The following is a 7,752-nucleotide window of genomic DNA, read 5'->3' as shown; positions in this document are numbered from 1 at the left end:
ATATCAAAGTGCGCATGTGTGAAGATACGTTTGTAATATTTTTTTATTGAAAATGAACAACGCAGAGGACTTTCACAAGTCGTATTTTATTTTCAGATGAGAAACATGATCAGTAGGAGTAGGAGGTAAGGAAACTGTTACAGCACTGAATCATAAAATGCAGTAAGTGAAGCCAACAACAGAAAAGCTGTAAACAGAAAGCAAGCAAAAGAAAATATGCAGAATATATAATAATACAACGCAAAAACTGGTTTCAAAAAAAAAAACTAACAAAAACAGTCACAAGCACACAGAGTAGTCAATTCTTCAATGTCTTCAATTTTCTCTCTTTTTCTTTTGCAGCCTTTTCAACTATAAGTTGATCATTTTTTCTTTTACAAAGGTTATTTAGAAGCGTGTTTGCTGCTGCACTTAGGACATAGTGCATTACCAACTGTGGAGTGTGCCCATTCTCACACACATCAAAGTCAATGCCGTCGTTTAACACATCGTGTGAGTGCCAAGAGAGCCTCCTTTTGATTTGGTAGTGCATGAAACTGTGTTGCATGCTGTTCGCTTCTCAGTTTGTCAAGAACTATCTCAGCAGTAAGAACAGCATTTACTATGGCAGGCTGTGGAAACTTGAGACTACCACGAGTCATGGCCTTGACTAACTCCCCACTTTCTACTTCAATTCCATCTTCTAGCATTAAATTTTCTTTGCAAGTCATGCATGACAGCTTTTTGAACGCAGCGTGGGCACAATAGCCAGCAACGTAAGTGGTTGATGGGAGATTTGCACCTTCGCATAATCGTCGTCCGTTACCTCAATGTCAAACACTTCAAGTACTGCATCGTTTACTGCCACCGCATCTGTTGCAGCCTCAAACTCTGGGAGCTCCAGAATGTTCTGCAGACGAAGCTTTCGCTCCGACTCATAGACTTGTCTTATGGAAATGTGGTATTACGCACCACCGGAGAGTTGGCGGTATTTGCCAAACCTCTCTTCCAAGCAATAAGTCTGAAACTTTCCTAAAAGTACATACTCGAAGTTCATTTCATCTATGCAAAACCTAGTCACCTTTACACCAAGGTGTCTGTCGTGAGTCAGAGCGCACTGCGAGTCTCTCTTGTAAGTATACCTGTGTAAAATTTGAGAGACTGCCACAGATCTAGCCACTCCACTATACTTAACAGAAACTGGATCTGTGGACTTGACGCTGATGTAATCGGTGACTGCAGCTCATCACGAAGTCGAGTACCCTTGTTGCATGTCTTTACATTTACAACGTTCCACCACTTTGTTATAGTTTCAAGGAACTGTGCAGTACCAGACACATGATCTAGCTCAAGTCTGGGCCCATGTGCTCGCAGAGCTGCTGCCGTAGACGAGCTGAAAATCCTTAGCGCAAGCTTGACATTCTGTCACTCAATATTCGATGGGTTCAGAGATTTAGACGAAAGTGTTGGTGCTGATTTAATCAGCTGACCCTGTTCTTTCGAGTGAAGTTCTCGAAGTGTTTTAAATGAAGCTGTAAGTACAGGTGGCTTTATATTAGGTCCTGTGGGGCTAGGAAAGAACATGCATGTTCCAGCATTTCGCTGATTGATCCAGTTATTCCCGACGCATTTTATTAAGTGTACAGGATCAATCAGAAAAAAGAGAGGACGTTTAGAGTCTGCAGGGTGTGGATACACACTCTGAAGTTTGCAGGGGGCCCCAAAAAGTGACATTGTTTTCCGGTTGATTGAGTTATTGTCAGCTATGACTGCGATTATATGCAACCTAACATGCTCTAGCTGAGTAATGATGCTATGCAGAATAGTGTGAAGCTGCTGTGCGTTGATGCGCTCTACTGGCAGTATGTGCACAACATTCTTCTGACGCGAAAGCAAGCTTTGCATCATAAAAACATGGGCTGTTTTTGCTGCATTAGGGCTATTTGTAGCCGCAACAACAATTACTCCTCCCTTATAATCAAAATACGGCTGCAGGTGAATTTCGTCCATCATGAGTACAACAATTTTTTCATGCTCCGTCATTGCTGCGACAAGCTTATTTGCATACGATAGGAAAGAAGTGCCTTGCTGTTCAGCTGCCGGGCTTACGCTGTAGGATGTACATATACGCCATATTGTAGATTGATGGGGTAATCTAAGGTTTCCGGAACTGTGAAGGAACCTATAAGCATGCGGAGAAACTGTAAATAAAATGCTTGAGAATACCAGCAACTCTGCAGAATACCGGGATGACCTGCTATGCTTGACAAGAAGAGAAACTTGCTCTTTCAAAAAACTAACTGCATTGGATTGTTCAACTTCTGCCAGTTCACAATTTAAGGCATCTTCAAGCAGGGAAAGTGACAACTTAAGCAAACCATCAATTTTTTCTTCATGCTTAGACAACAATTTTCCGTGAAACGACTCTACAGCATCCAGCAGACCTATCAAGCAACGGATATCATGTACTGTGTGAGGGATGGTATCTATGCCATCAATTGCAGTCAGCTGCACATTTCGGTAATGAACTTTCACCGTGAGGTTCTCTAAGACCGTGACTGACGGCAAAACACGAGGGACGTCATCAACAGCAAGATTGAGAAAAAGGACGCAGGCAGGTCGAGAAATAACATTACAAAAATCAGAAAGCTTGATTTGAGGAAGGCACTCCAGTAGAACTTGGAAAGTGTCAATCTTGTTCTTTGCTTCTTCCTCCTCGTGTGTCTGGAGTGACATGGCGATGGCATCTCGTAAAGAAGCTGCTTCAAGACGCATTCTCTTTTCAGTTGGTGCTTCTCGGGACGTAGTGGCGGGTGCAGAAAGGTACGCGGGACAGTTCGGGAATACACTGGGAATGGCGTCGGAGCTGAGACGAGCGATCTTCAATTTTGCCTGAACGACTTTGCCCATTTTTGAGTCCACATACTTAGAAGAAGTCCGAATGTCTGATTCTTTAAAGTGCCGCTCGCAGACCTGCAAAGCCCAGCGCAGATAAGGTTAGCATATTTAAGATGATTAACTCCATGGGTGCAATAGCAATTAGCGCAGTGAAATATTTCAAATTTAGAATATTTCCAGCTCGCCCACTAGGCCATGTTGTAGCGCATTATGTACACACAGCTACGTCGCGGAGTAAATATCACACTTTTTCGACTTACCACTGAGCGCTTTCCGGGTTCGAAATCAGCACGTGGAATGGCTTTCGGCAGCGATCCGGCTGGCGTAACTTAAATGGCGGCACGGAGGAAGGAAACCATAGGAGAGGCCCTCGCTATCCAAGCCGCATGACAAAAAACGTGCAGGAAGTCACGTGGTTTTGCAAGGCCTACTGGGATTTGTTGGCCGATGGCGCAGCCAATAGCAGCGTTGGGCGCAGCGGTGTCGTCTGCTTCACGCATCACCCATGTCGGCAGACCGGTCGAGTAGAGTTGGAAATTTGCATTTTTATTCAATCGTTGTGGTCCGCGGGAGGCACAAAGTTCCAGAGGCCTGTAGTCGGTGCTGGTCTTCATTGCTGTGCGCTTAGTTCATTCAGGATGCCGTCTTGACGAAAGCGGTTGTTTTGGAAGCCCGCGACAGCTTTCTCTGAAAAGGCTTGGCTTGGCGCTATTCTCTTTCGGCTTTGTGCGGTTGCGTCCCTCAACGCTGCTAGCCTTGTTCCAAGGAGAAATTGACAGTGCCGACGGCTCATAAAGCGATAGACGACGGTGACACGCTGGTTTATGGTTACAGCAGCGCGGGAAGAAAAAGTGCGAGTCGGCGCTTAATTGTTTTGTGTGTGAATACGTGTTCTGCGTGTTCCTTCATTTTTGTGTATTTTTCCCGCGCTGTTTTAACCACGAATAAATACAAACTCATCCAGACCGTGTCCTTGTAAGCATACCCGTTGCGTCTACATTCCCCTATGCATGACGGTCACAACTGGTGGCGACCGATATGCGTGGGCCGCGGTGTGCTCACCGAAGCGTGCAGTGCCAAGGAAGCCGCGCCGCATGCGATGGTATCCGTCAGCAAAGCGATACGCGAAGCAGTCTGAAGCGTACCATATGTTTACTGTACGCTGTGCGAGCGATATGTCAACTGCGTGCAAGTTTTCTCCGATATGGACCCAGTGGATCGACCGACCCGCGCTGCTGTCTCGAACGAGTGCTGTAGTGCGAGCGTAAGGACACATAGCTGGGTTTAGGAGGCGCAGTGTTAGGTTTAAAACATTTGCGCTTAAGGGTGGTGAAGTGTAAGGCCATGCCTCTGTAAGATTGAGTGTACCTCGCAACTTACCGTTTACCGAGATGCCGAGTCGACACTCGCGACCACCTCGCCGAGTTGCACTTTCTTGCATTCAGCTGATTAAACGGATTAATGAAGTCCAAAATTTTTATTTTATTGGACAATCAAAATATGAGCTTTAAAAAGGTTTGATACAGCATAACACTTATTACAAAACATAGCTTGCTACCTGAGCAAGCAAAATCTTTTAACAAAAGTGATAACACATGGAAGGAGAACACACATAAAAAGGATTCAACAAAAAAGACCAGAAGAAGAAATGCACAACTGAATTAGATCACTTTGCAACCATGAACCATTCGAACAGAGAGAGTAAAACATATATAGGAAGGCAGTAAATGGGGGCTTTGAGACAGAAAAATATTTGTGGACCGATCTTGCCAAATTGTGTGAAAGCTTTCATTTCTCGGTAGTTGTTTCTGCATCACAAAGTTGATAAAATTTAAGCGATGCAAATTCAAAGTAATTGGAGCACTGCATGGAAGTGACTTGAAAAATTGGTAACAGTTGTCGCAGCTAGTGGAAAAAGTGAATCATTTTCCTCCCTTCTGCTTCATGTATTCCTTTCTGTAATATATGTAAAGAAAGAGAGCACCCTGCTGACACTGTTTCTATTGTTGCATTGTTGTATTTGACTCTTATCTGCCTAGCCTGAAACAGTATAGAAATAGTATAGTTTTCTGTCCAATTTTCTGTTCTGTTTGTTGTGTACTATGTGGTACTTGTGTGCACATGCTGTTTTATATTTGTCAAAACCACGAGCCAACCAACATAGTCTGCACATAAGTCGGGCATTTGAGCTGTGCACAACTAAGGCATGATGACAGCTAAAGAATGTTTAATATAATGTACAAATTGCAGCTGGTAGAATGATAAGGTTGTCCTCTGTATGCATGAATGTACCAAGTGCATGTGGAAAAGTGTTTTCATCATTTAAGAACATGAATTTGTTGCAAAACTTATATGCTAGTGCTTACTCTGTTGCTGCGTGCAGTGGGATGATCACCCCCTTTTGACACTATTACTTTGAAAGGCCAAAATCATCTTCAGTTGTGTTGAATATCTAGAACTAAAATTGTAAGTATGGTACACTAATTACTCTCTTGATTATTCTGGCTTCTATAGTATGAAAAACATGCACTCTATATTTTTTACAAAATACGAGATACTTCAGTCACCCTGTACCCTAAAGGACAGTAGTGCAGGCACGCTGTAAAGAAAGCTCTGGGAGACTGCTAACTGCAGCCCCTATTCTTGAACATCAGTGACCAATAGTACATGTCCATCTGTGAATCTACAGCATATAGATTCATGAACAAGAACTAGCATTTGCGCTCTGGACATGTACTGATTTTACTTAACTGACTTCTTTTTTAAAATGTGCGTATTGTTCATTTACCACAAAAGACGAAAATCTGATTTTAGGAAGCAGGTAATTTCTGGTTGATTCAGTAGCAATCAAGCTAAATCAAAACCCTGATTACTCCTGAAAAAGCTGACAGTGACTGCCATCAAGCATGAGCCTAAGTCGGTGGTGTACATGACGCATTCACATTAAAAAACTATTCTTTTCAATACTCAGTATGACAGGTTGTAATGTACTCTAAACTGTGAGCGGCCGTTTGAATAGAATTTTATTCTGACAAAGTCAGACATGAAAGTCTGTTACATGTAAGATTCTTATTCAGCTCATATTGCGGCAGCAAGCTGCAGTGTCAACATGAAGCATGGGACCCCTATGAGCTGGTTGCATTCATACTCTACGGTAAATTAAGACATGTGCTGACGAAAACCAAGTCTGATTTTTGAATTCTCACTGTCGCATCAGTCACTGCCCCTTGAATTGAGTTATTTTTTTAAACATCTGCCGGACCTGAGCAGTGTGCAGGCTCTCGGTTGCCTGCTTGCCAACATGAAACAAGCGCATGTTGATGTAATTTTCTGCAACACTTCTGACAAGGTGTATGTAATGATTGTCGAGTGGAGAGTTGTCGAACATGTGCTCATGAAGTTCATTGAAGAGCTCTCTACCGTGGAATGCGTAAAGAACCTCGTGGAGAAGATCAGTGAGTAGTGTTCTTGATGCCAATTTGTTCAGGCGCACTGCCGGCATGTAATGGAGCACATTGCACCCCTTAAACTTTAAATCTTTAAGGAAAACATTCCTCACTATCTGAAGCCATTTGCTGTGTAGTGGTGCCATAAGGATTCCGCTATATGGCTAGGAGGCAAACCCAATTTACTAGTTCTTATTTCGGCAATGCCTGTGCTACAGTGCATGTAAATTCCGTGTCGCACTTGTCAAATGCAGAAAAAAAAAGACTCACTCTTGGACGCTCCGGACGATTCCTGGCCCCAGCAGGTAGGGTGGGTTGATGCTGTGAGCTTTTTCAAAAATTTCAGCGAGCTCCCTGAGGACAAAAAAAAATTATGATCCATTTGACACATATATATGACATCACTTAATATGTGTACAAACACATTATTTCATGCATAAAGCTTGACATATCTACTCAGCGACGCAAGACACATGTATAGCTAGCTTATAACCATGGCCGGCATGCATAATGCCCGATAGTTGCCCAGCAGCAAAGCTGTTGACATGAGCACAAAGTCCGGGTTCATGCCTCTCAGCAGCTGTATGCAATTGACAAAAAGACAGTCAATTTATCTGCCCAAATGTTGCTGTGTAATCTATAACACCCTAAAATTACAACAGGAATTACATTATTTAGACAAAAGATGTCCAAAATTGGTACAGTTAATTATTCTGTCACAATATCTACCTGCACCAAAAAAGTAAAAAAATGCTGCAACATTCTTAATTCACAGGTTTGTGGAATGACTAAACTGCTTCAGGGGCAAAAGTCACGTATGTAGAATCAGGAAAACAAAGTTTTCCATTCAGTAGAAGTTAATTATCTCTACTGAGATCATAATCTACGTATACTTACTCTTCAAACTTGCATGTTCTCCGGTCCGCCCCTGACTGGCTATTATGCTGTCGCACCGTTTTATATTCTCTCTAGGTTTCTCCACTTGTTCTCAATTTGCGAATGGGTCAAATGGCAACCGAATTTGGAATTCACTAAATCTGCCAAATTTTCCCAGAGTTGTCTTTTAGTTTTTAGGCGTTTAGAAGGGTCTGATTTGAAATTTTTATATTCTTGAATCAGGAAAAGAACTTTGGCCCGAGGCCACAACTCCTCGGGCTCGATGGTATGTGGGACGGGGGCTGCCGGCGCATTCAGCCAAACCTGCACGTTGTCTGCAACCAAAGGAGAGCATATATATGTTGCGCATTAAGTACTGATCAAATATTGCATATACATACAAGCGAGAAAGGTACACGTACGTACGTACCTGCTGTCGCATAAAGGCGCTGGTTTCCGTGGACAATGGGTGCACCGGTGTCGTCGACTGCCTCAAAAATTTCTCTCTCCACACCTTCCAATGTGATTCTCAGCGGCGTGGCCATCTCCTCCG

General features: G+C 43.1%; 1 pseudogene; it reads right to left on the bottom strand.

Moving 5' to 3' along the window:
- Positions 1–270: 270 nt before the first annotated feature.
- On the bottom strand, positions 271–3,973 carry LOC144129635 (uncharacterized; annotated as a pseudogene).
- Positions 3,974–7,752: the final 3,779 nt, after the last annotated feature.

This window comes from Amblyomma americanum, chromosome 4 (genome assembly GCF_052857255.1).
Source record: "Amblyomma americanum isolate KBUSLIRL-KWMA chromosome 4, ASM5285725v1, whole genome shotgun sequence".
NCBI lineage: Eukaryota > Metazoa > Arthropoda > Arachnida > Ixodida > Ixodidae > Amblyomma > Amblyomma americanum.
This window is presented reverse-complemented; position numbering and strand designations above follow the sequence as displayed.